The sequence below is a fragment of the Papio anubis genome, chromosome 10 (genome assembly GCF_008728515.1).
Source record: "Papio anubis isolate 15944 chromosome 10, Panubis1.0, whole genome shotgun sequence".
NCBI lineage: Eukaryota > Metazoa > Chordata > Mammalia > Primates > Cercopithecidae > Papio > Papio anubis.
Window position 1 is genome coordinate 123616749 of NC_044985.1, and position 15253 is coordinate 123632001.

Genomic DNA, 15253 nt, shown 5'->3' on the forward strand with positions numbered 1-15253 from the left:
CCCTCACCTGTCTGCCCCATCACCGACATGCTTTCTCTTCTTGATTCAAGCCTTTCACTTACTGTCAGCTGGAGGGTCCATGCCACAGCTAAATCCCCAGCTAAAAGGTGCTGACTCCCAGATGTTCCAACCCCCACTGTTAGACTCCCCATGAAAATGTCCAGTTTCTTTATTATCAAAGAAAAGCAATGGTCAGTGAAACCTCAACGAATCTTAGCGCTCTCTGCCTACTGGGACAAGCTTGTGATCTGATTCAGACACCTTAAGACACAATGTATCTTTCGGGAGTATTTTTAAAGGGCTGGGGACGCGGTGGGTGTGGTACTTCCTGCAGAAAGACTCCTGAAAGGCGTCTTGACTGTTTTTCTCGCTCCCCAAAGGCCGTCCTCTCGTGTCAGCTCACTCCCTCGTCACTCTGCTCCTCCATTTCCCGTGCCTTTCCTGCGGGACTCAGCTTACACCCAACACACGCCAAGGGACTTTCATTGCTGCAGCATCGAGGACCCATCATCTCATTGTCATCACTCCACACTTTTCTTATCGGCCTCAGGCTGTTACTTGGTCTCTGCAGATACAGCAGAACTTGAGAGAGAACCAAAACACAAAATCCTTCCTTGGTCCTGGGTTACTCGCTGGTGGAGTCTGTGTCTCTGCTCAGATGACTTTGTCAGACAACTGCTCTGTGCCAGAGCGTGGGCCCTGTGTCCGGCACACTTGCATGCCCTCTTGATACTGACAGGCATCATCATTATCTTTTTCACAAAAAAGAAAGACGAGGCACTGGGTGCATAATTAACCTGCCCCGGACACGCAGTCAGCTAGTGGTGAACCTGGAGCCCACCCCGGAACCTCCACATCACTGCGCTGCTCTCCAGCCAACCGTGGAACAAAGCAAGAAGGCAGACAACGTCCACGGAGGGCTCGCCTTGTGTTTATTACAGTTTTTGCAAATCTGAATAACTGAGCACATTCCTGACAACCCTGACTACTGAAATGAAGGCAAAGGGATGGGATGAAAAAGGGGTACTTTGGATCAAAATATTTATGTAAATGTAACTCTCGTTTCTAACTTTCGGACAGGTGGCAGGTTTGAGACTGGGAAGCTGGATTCCCTCTGGACTGGGGGTGTCTCTGGCGACAGCGTTCCTGAGACAGGCTCAAGCAGGGGGATTTTTAAAAATGAATGAACAAACGAGCTCTTCTCGCAGGTTCTCATGAAGGGAGGGTCCCCAAAGAAGGGCAGGGGCTGAAGGGTTGTGTGATCCACACATCAACAGCACCTGTGTGTGGCTTCGCCTGACAGACTGCTTGTTTGGGGAGGTGGAAGGGCTCTCCCAGGGGAACCCGAGGTTGCTCCTGAGTGAGCGAGGTCAGGACAATCTCTCCTCTCCTTCCTGGGTCTCAGGGAGCTTCCATGAGCAGAGCTGGGGTCTAAGGCCGGCTCTTGGTTTGCAGCTGGGCTTGGCTGACACAGCCAGCCTGGCTCTGCCTGGGGTAGCAGGATACAGGAATTTAAGGCCAGCGTCTGCCCGTGGGTGGGGGCAGATCATCCCCGTGCCAGCCCATCTTTCCAGTGTGACTAAGGGAGGAGCAGTGGGACCTGCAGGAGCCGAGGATCCCTTCAGCCTCACAGTCCCCAGGGCAGAGGCCATGCATTTGCGTCTGCGGGCCCAGTCTCACCCTAACATCCTAATGTCACCAACGTTGAGCTTGTGTGTTGTCTCAGTTTGGGATTTCCTGAAAGTGGGTCCTGAGACAGGACTTGAGTACAGGCAGTTTATTTAGGAGATTGAGACAGGGAGAAAATAAAAGACATAATGTGTGAACGAGTGAGAGGGACTCTCCTGAGGACAAGTGTTACTCAGCCCCGCCCTCCCCTTCAGAGGACTGTGTAGGACCCACCTGGAATTCGTCTCCCCGAAGGATTAGGAGTCTGGGACACTTATTGTTCTGGGCCAGGGAAAGCCCCAGGCAGAGGCCCATGGAGGACTGATGTGGACAGATGCTCTCCAGTGACCTCCCTGCAAAGCCACCCTGTCTTTGCCACCAGACACTGAGTTCTGAGTCACTTTTGTCTACAGGATCCAGTTGTGGGCTTGGCCCATTTTTTTTTTTTAAATGAGTGGATGAATAAACTCTTCTCATAGCTTCTCATGTAAGGAGGGTCCCAAAGAAAGATGAGCCAGGAGGCCCAGATATGGGGTCCCCTTTAGTTCCAGGTAGAGGGACACCCTGGGGTTGAGAGGGAACACAGCAGCCCGAGGATGGCAACAGAAGCGAGGGGTGGGGGCCTGGGGGCCTGAGCCCCCTTGGCAAAGACCAGGACAAAGTGGCCTTCTTGAGTGGTAGGGAACAGCAGGGTGTGACCTTGTTCCAGCCCAGGCTGGAGACCCCCCTGCCACCTCCTGGTGAGTGTGATGGGGGGAGTTGGCCTCCGTGATGAAAGCAGGAATGGCCAGGGCTGAAGCATCACGGTGGAACTGTCCCCTGTCCCCAGGTTATGTGTATCACTGCTGTGCCATGCCTGGGTGTATGGCAGGATTGGAGGACAGTGGCTGAGCCTGTGTCAGGGCCACAGGAGCCCACTGGATGTTTGTGACTACATATCAAATATGGAGGTAAGTGTCCTATGTGTTTGGGAAATGGTAACGGTGGGGAGGCTGGTGCAGGAGAATATGTGGGCCACGCCTCCTTCTGCTCCCTACGGTGTGACCTGAGGCAACTGAACTTACTTCTCTGTGCTTTATGTCTCTCATCTGTAAAATAAAGACAATCACCATACCCTCCTCTTAGGACTACCATGAGAACGGAATGAGTTAACACATGGAAAACACTCAGACGGGTGCCTGAACTTTGGGAGTGCTCAATAATAGCTGTTTTTATTGTTGTGATTTGCAGAGAACGTCTGGAAATAATATCATTTCTACATCCCGGTGGTCATGCAGGCAGCCATTATTTTCATCTGTGATGAGCACTTAGTGTTCAGGCAGGAAGACAGAAAACACTCTAGGTATTTCCAACAGAGGGATCTAATATAGGGTATTTGTTACACAGGAGACAGAATCCTGGGAAGCTGAGCAGGGAGTGGCAAGGCAGGTCAAGTCCCCCGAGAAGTGGCAGTCAAGGCTTCAGTCGACATGCCTGGGATCTAGCCTGGGATCTACTGGGGAGAGGGCTTCGAGGACAGGAGTGGGTAGGGAGGGTCTCAGAAACCCCACAAGGTGGCCCCTGTGAAGAGGCAGGGCAAGAAGGAGGATGGAAGTAAGAGTGTGTGGCTGCAGCACAGTTCTAAAAAAGTTTGTCTGGGGGGCCGGGCATGGAGGCTCATGCCTATAATCCCAGCACTTTGGGAGGCTGAGGTGGGTGGAGGTCAGGAGGTCAAGACCAACCTGGCCAATGTGGCAAAACCTCGTCTGTACTGTAATCCCAGTACACCGCAATCCCAGCTATTTGGGAGGCTGAGGCGAGCGGATGGCTTGAACTCAGAGGCAGAAGGCAAATCAAGATCGTTTCTTTGGCGGGCAGGCGGGCGGGGCGGGCTGGCGTCAGACGGTTTCGTCGTCTGGATCAAAATCGACGGATAACATGGTCCCTGTCTGCCTCTCAGGTGTAGCATCCAGCCTACGGGGAAGGGAGTGAGGTGGTCTGCCCTGCTCCCTGTGGCACCTTCAGTCCCAGAGCGCCTGCACCTGTCACAGAACTGGGACACAGCAGACCCCGCAGTGTGCAGCAGTGCTGAGAGCCCCCAGCCCTTCTCCCCTGGCTCACCCTGGCTCAACCCTGGGATTCAGGGTTGGGCAGGTCACTGAGGTGGAACTGGTCTCAGACTTGGAGTCCTGGGTTTGGGTTCTTGCTCTGTCCCTTGTCACGACCGGCCCCTTTCCAAGCTCCCGAGCCGCTATTTGTAGAACGATGATGGTGTGATCTGCCTCCAGGCTGCTGAGGACTGAAGGAGCTCCACCTCCAAATTCGAAGAGGGTCTGTGAAGTCCCAGACGCACACCTGGGTGATGGGGCCGGTGGTGGAGTTTCTGGGGTTCACTAGGTTCTTGAAACTTTGGGCGGCTATAACCCTTCAGTGTGGGAGGCAGGGCGCGGCTTGCGAAGGTTTCTTCAGATTCACAAAAGCAGCAAACACACCTTGGTGAGACGCCCCAGTGAGATGTTTCCACCCGCCACCGAAGACCCAGACACTCCTCCTCCCACGGGCGTTTCCTGCCCTGCCTCCTGCCTCCCACCTGCTCCTTTCTTCTTTCCATTCCTAGACTTACTTTGGGAAATGAAATCTTCGTTTGAAGGAAGGCCAATGGAGTCTGTTCTCCAAATGAGGCCCCGCTGCCCTGGTCTCCCGCCAAACACTGTGACCTGGGCGGCTGGAACGTGCCTCTGCAGCGTGGCCCCAGCAGTCTGTGCGTCTTATCTCCATCTGCCCCACCCTCCAGCCTTCTGCTCAGATGTGTCTAATGAGGGGTCTCTGGGGCAGGCGGTTGGAGCCACCTCCTCCTTCTCCCCGCCCCACATGCACACTCAGCTAGATTCAAAAGGAGCACGCAGAGGGCCGCCGTGCTCACTCTCTCCACCGTGCTCGCGGTCTCTACCGTGCTGGCGGTCTCCACGGTGCTCGTGCTCTCCAGCGTGCTCATGCTCTCCACTGTGTTCACTCTTTCCACCGGGCTCACCCTCCATGGTGCTCACTCTCTCCACTGTGCTCACTGTCTCCACCGGGCTCACTCTCCACCGGGCTCACCCTCCATGGTGCTCACTCTCTCCACCGTGCTCACTCTCTCCACCGTGCTCACTGTCTCCACCGTGCTCACTGTCTCCAGGGCTCCTCCCCAGCCTGGTGTGAGGTGCCACGAGGGGCCACTACCCTACTCTTTTCCTGCCCCAGGCAGCAGGCAGGCAGGACCTTTGCTCAGTGTGTGGTCTGGTGACGCACTTCCTTCCATCCCTCAGGCTGGACAGCATCTTTGACCACCTGAAATTGTCCCTCTGCCAGCAACGTGTCCCCCGGGTCCTGGAGAGCTGGACGGCGCCAGATCAGGGCTGCTGCTTATTCTGTTCTTGCGTGTTTGCTGTTTATGTGCTTATTTTGTCATTTACTGGGGCAGACGAGTTGCAGCAGGAACCAAAGAAAGACGTGAGGAGATGTGGGGCAAGTGTGTAGGTGGGAGGAAGCTCGGACACCGCGAGAATGTCATTACTCACTTTTTGAAATTTATAAACTCTTAAAATCCATTGTTGTGAAGGTCACCCTCGTTCCGTACTAGCCGAGGGGACCCTTGCTCTGGCTCTTGGGGGTCCCAGGACTGTGCCAGCATCACTGGCATCGTCTGTCTTATTGAATTCTGGCAGTGATGCCCTAGGGGTGATTTTGTGCCCCACTGTGCAGACGAGAAGTCTGATCCTGGCGGCGCTGGCAAGTGGAAGTGCCGGCCGAGTCTTCTGTAAGTGTAATGTCTGGGTGCAAAAGTTCCTCCCTCATGCCTCCTTTTCCTCCAAGGAAAGGGTGCTAGACTTTGCGCAGGTGCAAGAGGATGGACTGAGACACGCGTGCATCCACGGGGGTCCACGGACACAGAACAGCGGCCTTGGTTCAGAATTTCTATTTTCTTTTGGGTGCAGTAAAGATAGGCTGTGCTTTCCTGGAGCAGCAAGCACTGAAGATGACTGCTCAGGGCATTCTGTCTTGAAGAGAAACAAACAAACTTGATTGTTGCCAGGTTGTCGAGACCAAAACAATGCCCCTCCCACCTCCGTCCGTCACGGGGCCCCTGCCAACCTTTCTGTGTAAGAGGGGCTTGCTTTCAGCTTCTCTGTGGGAGAGCCAAGCCAGGCTGGGTGGCGTCTGCGTGGGTTTTGGATGAAGACATTATGCCCATTCCCAGCTCTGGGACAGCTCAGCAATGCCTGCCTGGCGGGCAAGGGAGGGGCTCTCCAGAGTGTGTTGTCTTTCCTCAGCCAGACCCCTCAGCCTCCCTTCCCTCCTTCTCCACCCAAAAGAAACAAACTCTGCAAAGAACCTGCTGACAACAGTGGTGAATGGGCTGAAACAGGTGGCAGCGCCCTTTGGCTGGGCCCCACACAGCCCCTACCATGGTGTGGTCAGTAAACACAATGATTAGAGCACCCAGAGGGGCCCAGAGGCCTGGGCATTTCCAGCATTTGAATGTCTCTTGAGTTTAAATCACTTCTCACCAAACTGATCCAGGCTGAGGCCCCAGAAGAAGGGATGGGATTGCATGGGTTTCCTAGTGCAGAGAAAAGCTGGTCCAGAGGGGTTGGCTGGCACACCCTGCCCATGTGTACACCTTGGAAGGGGGATGAGTTGACACAGTGCACGTGGGTAAGCAGTTTCCTCACACTCTGTACCTGTTGAGGACAGGATAATGCTGTTGTCTCCACACATGCAAACTCACACACACGGGCACACCTTCACATGCACACACAGGCATGCACGCACCTGCAAACACGCATACACTCACATGTATGTATACACACAGGAGCACACCTCACGTGCACACTCACACGCGTGCACACACAGGCCTGCACACATGCTCTAACTTATGCACACACCTCAAATATGGATGTAGAGGCTCTGGCTAAACACGACTGCTTAGAAAAACCCTGAGCCCTCACTGCAACTTGGGGTCCACACGGAGCAGACGCCCATGATTTCCTTCTTAGCAGTGCTTCCGGTTTCCGGATTATTGGGCAAAGGTTCAGCCTTTGGCCTTTGGTATGGGAAGCCCTCACCTCTTCAGTGGCACATGGAGTCGACCAGGCCACAGAGGTGAGATGACAACAGCCATGTGCCATCAGCCACCAACTGCCCTGCCCTGCCTGACACCAAGACCTCTGGAGCCCTGGGGACGCCGTCGTGCTTGCCTGGGTGGACAAGGCCACCCCAAAACCTCCCTCTTTCCCTGGAAATGGCTGCTGCAACACTGCAGCTTCTCACCCACTCTGCAACCCCAGCTCCCAAACTCTAGGGGGATGTGGCACCCACAGAAATGTGTCTGAGTTCCTGACATGGGGGCCAGCTTCTAGAAGGGCCTGAGCCTGAGGGAGGCCCCTCTGTCTCCCAGCTCCTTCCTGGTACTCAGTTATGAATGAACCCTGCTGGTGTATGGGCTGTACGGACTCCCTGCCCCAGGGGATGCAGGGCCCCTGGGAGGTGAAGCATCCACAGTTCTTGAATTTGCAATGCGTAGTGAGCTGAAAAGCAGGGCTCACCACGAGGGGAAGGAAGGAACACCTGGCAGCTGTGTGCCCTGCATGAGGGTGGCAGCCGGAGAGGGGTGGTGATGAGACTGGGCTGGGAAGTCTTCCCAGCCTGCGGTGCCCTGTGGGACTGTCTCTGGAGACCCCTGGGCAAGTTGGTCTCAGCCAGGGCCCCACAGGACACCAGGCAGTGCTCTCAGAGGAGGCGATCGAGTGTATGAAGGGCCCTGGTCAGAAGTGGGGGCAGAGTTAGAGAAACCTGGGGCTGGGAACAGCGACATGGCAGGATGGTGAGAGTGACCTGTTGGCCCCATGGGAGAGGGACACCAGGCAGGACTGGGGCCCTCCGCTCCTGGAGAGGATGCCACTGCAAAGCCGCCACTGGTGAGGAGGGAGTCAGGGAATGAATGTGCCACAGACCCCTTTCCTACTGCTCTTCTCTGGTGTCCGCCCCCCTAGCCAGGGCCAAGGATGCTGGGCATGGGGCACCCACCTCCCCAAGCAAGGCCAGAAGGTGGCTGTGCAGGAGCAGGTAAGGGACGTGGAGCCGGAGCTGAAACTGGGCGGGAGGACAGACATGGGATGAGTGAGGATGAAGAACTCAGGGATGAGACCATCCTGGCTAACACAGTGAAACCCCGTCTCTACTAAAAATACAAAAAATTAGCCGGGCGAGGCGGCGGGCGCCTGTAGTCCCAGCTACTCGGGAGGCTGAGGCAGGAGAATGGCGTAAACCCGGGAGGCAGAGCTTGCAGTGAGCTGAGATCGCGCCACTGCACTCCAGCCTGGGCGACAGAGCGAGACTCCGCCTCAAAAAAAAAAAGAACTCAGGGATGGCGGCTCCTTGCTGGATGCCCAGCTCCATGCCCGACCCTGTTCCTGGCCTGTGCTGTAAGGAACTGCAGTTCCCCAGGCTCTGCCTCTGATTTCTGGATAGTTTCGGCCACGGAGGAGCAGTTGGAAGATAAGACAGAAGAAGTTGAGGTGCCAGGACACTTCTCTTCCCTCTGCCTCATGTGCCGTCTCCTGCTGTAGCTGCATCGGCCACCCGAGCGTCCTCTCGGTGGTCCTGGCTCCTGCCGGCTACCCCAGGACTTAGGCTTAGAGAGCAACCTTCTCCCTCCACAGGTGCCTCCTGCTAATGGAAAGTCTGGGTTGCATCACTGTCTTGTTTGGCATCTGGGCTCCTCCATGCCCTGGGAAATGATTTCTTTTAATAAATCGCCTCTATTTGAAAGACCTGGAATGCTCTCCAGTTCCCTGCCTGGGCCTTGAGTGATGCAGTCCAGTGGGAGATGGATTTTTCAGGGCCTTGTTGGCTGTGGTTAGAAGTTTGTTCTTAGAATATATTTCAAGATCCTATGCAGGAACGGAGCTCCACTTAGAATCAGAGCAGGCGGGCCACCAACTGCGGGGACCTATGGATTCACTCAGTCGTTCATTCAACAAACATTTTGTGAAAGTCTGATACATCCACCCACTTATTCATATTCATTCCCTAAGTAGTAACTGGAACTCTTCCACGGGGTCCCCTGCAACTCATACTCCTTCTCAAGCCCTGGTGTTCTGCAAAGGTAAGAAGTGGGCCTCAGTTCCTGCGTCATGAAGCTGGGGACACACCTGCCCAGGTTGACCACCCCTCTAGGCAGGGTGTGTCACAGCCTGGCTACAGAGGCCCCTCCCTGCCTCGCTAAGCAGGACCACCAATGGCTCACCCCGAAGTGCTGCCCCAGAACCCCCACAGTCCTCACACACACTATTGCTCATCCACCCTACGTCACCACTTTTGGAGTGCAAAGCACCCAGACTCAGCAGCAGAGCCTCCTCAGCGCAGGGGCCTCGGCTGGGCAGATGGTGCTGTGAAAATGCCTTTGCATGCTCTGTCCTTTCTGAGGAGGAGACGTGTTTTGGAGCTGCTCATTTGCAGAATGTTTCAAAATTCAAAGATCGTATATTTACTGGGAACAAAACAGAATATACTGACTTCTGTGGGAAATAAAAACATGCCAACCTTCCTTTGCCATGAGAGCGGGTCCCCTGCCCTTGATTCTTGGGACTGTGCACTACGGACCCATGTTAGAGCTGGAATGAACATGACTGGCCGGGGAGGGCCATGCGGTGGTCTGGGCATGAGCCCACCCTGAACACGGTGTCTGCTGCCCAGGCCCCAGACTCAGGGACAAAACTGCTGCCTTAGAAAATGGGATTGTCTATAAAACACTCAGAAGTGGAGAGGCTCAGACAGCCCACGCCTGCGGATGCTCACCGCTCACTGCGTGTTGGTAATGACGACGAGGTGCGTTTCTTCATCTCGAAATAAATACTCATCACAAACACATAGAAGAGCGACGATGGGGGGAGACACTTTAAATATTTATGCAAAAATTAAAAAGGTGATGGATTCTGAAAGATGTGCTTTTCCAGGTGAGGATTGGGAGCCTGACAGCAAGGATGCTCAGGGGGTCATGGTTTGTGGCTCTTGGGCGAGGGAGACTCCCCTTTGGAGCGGTCCACATAGTTTTGAGGGGTCCGAACTACTCCATAATAGTACTCAGAAGTTATTTCCTTTCTGCCCTCATGGTGTGGCAGTGATGATGGGGAAACTGCCCGTGCCTTCGCTTCCTGGATCAAGCCGGTGGCCCCCAGTGGTACAGGCAGTCCTTGAATTCTTCACCATCATGATCAACATTTTTAAAAATTCTAGCTTTACTTAAGGATATCCTTGATAAGCAAAAAAAAAAATCTGAATTGTTTTACGTAATCACTCTCTTTTTCACAGTCGGTTGGGTGCTCATCTGTGGTGTTGCACACTGAGAGACAATGGACCTCTGCAAAAAGCACCTGTTTAATAGAACCGTGTGAGCAGTTTTGTTTGTTTTTTTGTTTGTTTGTTTTTGTTTGTTTTGAGACAAAGTCTTCCTCTGTCACCCAGGCTGGAGTGCAGTGGTGCGATCGTGGCTCACTACAGCCTCGACCTCCCAGGCTCCAGTGATTCTCCCCCTTTGGCCTCCTCAGTAGCTGGGACTACAGGTGTGCACCACCACACCTGGCTAATTGTAACATTGTTCATAGAAACAAGGTCTTGCTATGCTGCCCAGTTTGGTCTTGAACTCCTGGGATCCAGCAATTCTCCTGCCTTGGCCTCCCAAAGTGCTGGGATCACAGGTGCGAGCTGCGTCGCCCAGCCTGTGTGTGGTTTTCAGGAAGCATCATTCAGACTTGGGTGATATCTTCAGACTTGGGTGATATCTTTAGACTTGGGTGATATCTTTAGACTTGGGTGCTATCATCTTCCCAAAGATGAATGAAGGAGTATTGATGAATGCCAACCGCTCTGACGGTGAAAGAAAAACAAATGAACGAAGTGAGCCCACCACTCCAAGGAAAGCAACTGACAGCGTTTGTTGCCCATGATCACGTTCAAGCTTTTTCGAATGAAATTTAGGATTTTGGAAAACGTGCATCCCCACTAGGATCTTGATGGCTCTGCAGTACTTTTCTGATGAATTGATGGAAATGTTAGTGAGCAGGATTTCTTAAAATATTAAAAAATAAGTTGTATCAATATTCTTCAGAAGACCTGAATAACTCAGTGAAGAAATATTTTCCAATAACCCATATACGATGTTATTAAATCACATGTGAGTAAGAGAATTATTCGAAATACAAGACAGACCAATGGATTTTGTGAGTACAAAATTCATTTTTCATTTTGAGTACAAAAATTCATTGATACGGTTTCAGATTCCACAATTCGAGTAACTTTAAGAAGCCACCACTTGTCAAGTTTGGGTGTATTATCAAAGAAGACTATCCACAGTTATCTGGAAGAGCCATGAAAATCCTTCCACCTCTTCCAGCTGCCTATCTGGTGAGGCTGGATTTTCTTTACTCCCTTCAACCAAAGCAACATATTGCAACAGATTGAGTAAAGAAGCAGATATGAGAAACCAGCTGTCTTTTCCATCAGACCAGGCGTAAAAAGCAATTGTAAAAATGTGAAACAATGCCATTCGTCTCACTAAATTATTATTTTAAGTATGCTATTTTTAAAATAAATATGGTAGTTATGCTAACTTGTGGTGGGTTTATTATTATTTTCACATGAATTAATAAATATTTTTAAAATCCTAAGTTTTAAGTTCTAATATTATAAATATCAACAGGCGTACGCCACATAGACGAGAACTCTTAGGGGTCTTCAAGCATCTTCAGGAGAGTGGAAGGGTTCTGAGACCCACAAGTCTGAGAATTGCTGCTCAGTGGGGCACGCCCTCCCCTCAGGCTCCCAGCTCCCGTGCTAAAGCTCTTCCTGGTCTAAACTGGGTCCCCTGGCCCAGGAGACACCTGCAGCCAGGGACTTGTCGCTGGTTCCACTCATCATTCGCTCTGTTGGCTTTTGCTATGCATCTTCTCCGTCAGGGCCTGCCCTGCACTAGTGGGCAGTCACTGTGGCCTGTGAGTGGACCAGCACTTTAATTCACTGTTGGAGGCAGGGAAGGGCGTGGAAGTGGTCGTCCCCATCCACTTCCGACACAGGCTTAAGAAAACTTGCCTGCCCCACTCCCAAAGTCACCTGAACCTTAACCACATAGACAACATGATCAATGCCATCTGTCTGCAGGAGCATCATCTTGGGAACATGATCATCTCCAATAAATTTGCGATTGGATTTTCTTTGTTTTATTAAAGAACTGGCTGGGTATGTATTTCAGACAAGTCAAGGGGCTCTTCTAGATCAGGCCTGTGTCTGAGAAGACATCTGCTGTGCTTGTAGCAAATGCTGTTGCAATCTCTGCCAGGCTGCGGGAGAACAGGAAGACACAGGCACTTTGGTGGATGGTGGAGCTGGGGCAGTCAGCTCTCACAGCAGCAGTGAGCTGGTGGAAGACTGACAAGAAGAGTCCCGTAGAGGTGCCAGCCCAGCCCTTCTCTGCAAGCAGTGGGTGGGGCCTACCGTGGGCCTAAGGACCCACTGGTGGGGCAGCCCGTGGGCCCCTTTCATCTTAGCGTTCTCTGTGTGATAGAGCCGACCCTGGCGAGGCAGAGTTGTGGCATGGGGGTCCCATCCCTCGGCTGGAACCCCTGGGGAAGGTGTGGGTGTCAGAATGAGCCCTGTCAGGCCAGTCCCCGGCACATGAGACCCAGGTGGGCAAGCAGAGAGGAGTGGAGGGAAAACATTAAGGTCTTGGCCAGACCCAAGAAACTGATCTGAAGCTGCTTCAGGGCACCTGAGGCAGAGGCACGGGGCGGAGCTCTGAGCTCGCTCTGCACCTGGGCAGCTTCCTGCAAGGCCAGCATGCCTGGGGCCGCCTGGCTCTGGCCTGTTCCCTGTAGCCTGCAGTGTTCTCCAGCATTCGGGCCAGTGATGGGGTGGCAGCAGCAATCCCAGGAGACAGGCCGGGCAGGCTGGCCTCTGTTCTGCCTCACGGAGTGGCCCTTGGCTTGTGTCTGGGGGGAGCAGAGGAGTGAGGTGTCCTCCTGGAGTGTGGTGGGCCTGGTGTTGGCCCTGTCTGCAGGAAGTGCAGCATGGCCCAGAGGCTCCCATGCACGGCCTTCATGGGGACCCTTCGTGGGGATCGTGGTTCTGCGGTTCGAGAGGAAGGGCTGAGGAAGGGAGCAAGGATGCATTGTGGTGTGGCCAGCAGCTGGACGCTCAACCCCACATGGGGCATCAGAGGAGCCACAGTGCATTTGTCTGAAGCTTGTCCGGGGGAAAGGGAGGTGTGCGCAGGACCTAGTGTGTGCCTGTGGCTGGCATACTGTGGGGATATCTACAGGGATGCCCCAGTGTGGGGTGAGAGGCCCACAGCCAGAGCCTGGGGAGGCACTCAGACTGGGATTGGGGGCACCACAGGCCCAGGCAGCAGGAGCTGGTATTGGAGACCGGAGTGGCTCAGTATGTTGGGAGCAGTGCCTGACAGGGTCCAACACATGCATGGGGGGCCATTCTGAGCCTAACAGGGTAGCCAGGAACTAGGTATGTTTGGGGGCAGGAGCTCTGTGTGGAGGGCGTGTAGGGGGAGGTGATGGTGTTTGGGGGGGGTGGTGGTCAGAGTGGATGCCCCTTCCAGAAATTGCTTCACCCTGTTTCTTCTCTAGTGAGGGGAAACTAGCTTTCAGGAGAAGAGGCCAAGGCTGGGGCCCACAGAGGAGCTTGGCCAGGCTGCCTCTCCCACCCATGAGTCAGGATGGGCCGGCAGCAGGGGCTGGTGGTGGTGGGTGCACCGAACCTCAGTGGATCCACCCCCACGCCCCCATCTTCCACCCACTCCCCAAACCCTGAGTTCCAGCCCTGCCCAGAGGCCCGGGTGTCTCTAACACGTGAGGTTTCTCCATGCTCAGCCCCCACTCTGCTGGGATGTTCTTCCTGCCTGTGTGCTGCCTGGGAGCAGCTGCTCCTGACTCAGATGCTGTCAGATCCTAGCCCAGTCCCGTGCCCCCCGCCCCCTGCCCCCTCCAGCCCACCCTTGCTCTGCCTGGGTCCCGCCTCCTGTAGGCTGCCCTGCTCATGGGGCCCTCGAAGCAGGTGTGGGTTTGCTGAGTGAGGAGAGGAGGACTGCCTCGGGATCTGGCCTGCGCGGTCTCCCTGGCCTCCTAGCCAGGACCGCGTGGTGAGAGCAGATCCACACAGGGCTCCTGGGGCCCCGCCCACGCGCTGGCTGCTCGCACAGACTATGCTGGTGGTGCCAGAGCATACATAAAGTTGCTGAAAGCTGACTCGGCCAGATGGAGACTAGCTCCATGGGATGTGTGGGGCAAGCTGAGGGGCCTAAGACCCAGAGTGAGACCTCAGTGGAAGCATGAGGGGCCTCCACCAACCAGGGTGGGTGCAGGGGCCGGCAGGGCTGGTGCAACTCTGGGACATGCTGGGCTCTGGCCTCTGGTGGGAGCTGCTCTGGAGTGGGTCCTGCATTGGAGGAGGTCACGCAGAGCCACAGGTACATCTGGCCGCCTCCCGACACCAGGCAGGGCAGGAGGGTGGCTGACACCAGGCAGGGCCCAGGCCTCCAGCTGCATGCAGGCAGGGAGGGGTGCGGGGAGCAGTGTTGGCAGGGCCTGGCTGTGGAAAGGGAGAAGCATCTCTCACATGGTGAGGAGGGGGCTCCTGGGCACCCCCTTCCCCACCCTGTCTGACTCTAGTGGTCGTGTGCTACACCATCGTCTTTCTAGTCCAGGGACAGCCACAGGCTCTTTGTCCCTGGAGGCTGTGGGGTGATACAGATCACGGAATCAGAGGTTCAGAGGCTCTGTTTGTTGCTCGGGGACTGCTGCCCATGCCAGGCAGAGCAAGCTGCAAGTCTCCCAGCCCCAATCCTCCAACCTTGGGAGGCAGGGACTGGCCGAGGAGCTGTCTGCAGAGGATACAGCCAAATCTGCTGCCTCTAGCAGAGGTGGGCAACCCCCTCCCCAGCCCACCCACACCCACCCGCCCCCACCCCCCCCCCCCGCCCCCCCCCCCACCCCCCCCCCCCCCCCCCCGACACGTGTGGGTCCCCACCACACGCACACACCACTCACACACAGGGAATACAACTTTTAGTGTCTTTTATTTAGTGTTTTTTGTTTGTTTGTTTGTTTTACAAAACCAAGTTCTTGGCCCATGAAGCAGCGTCTCTTGCTCCCAGCAGACAGGGCAGGGAGCACCAGGCAAAGATGGGGGGCTCGGCCCCACCAGACAAGCCCCTCTCCGTCTCCCACTCCCCAGTCTGCTCTGGAAGGCAGAAGGCAGCAGTTCTGAGGTCACAGCTTTAGAAGTCTCTTCACACAGCTGCTTCTCCTTGCACAGGAGCGCCGGTAGCCAGCTATGTGCCGGGGGTTTTCAGAGAGGGAGAAGTTGGGTCTAGGGGGTCACTTGTCAACAGTGAGACCCGGTTCTTAGGGAGACTCTGCCCTTGTCATCATGACCTGGTTCCTGGGCTCCACCTGGGGCATCCCTGCCTTGTCCCTGCTGTGTCTCCTCAGTTACCAGGGCTGGGCCCAGAAAACTTTCCAGGACACTGTGCCCAGCCCAGACCCAGGGGTTCCCA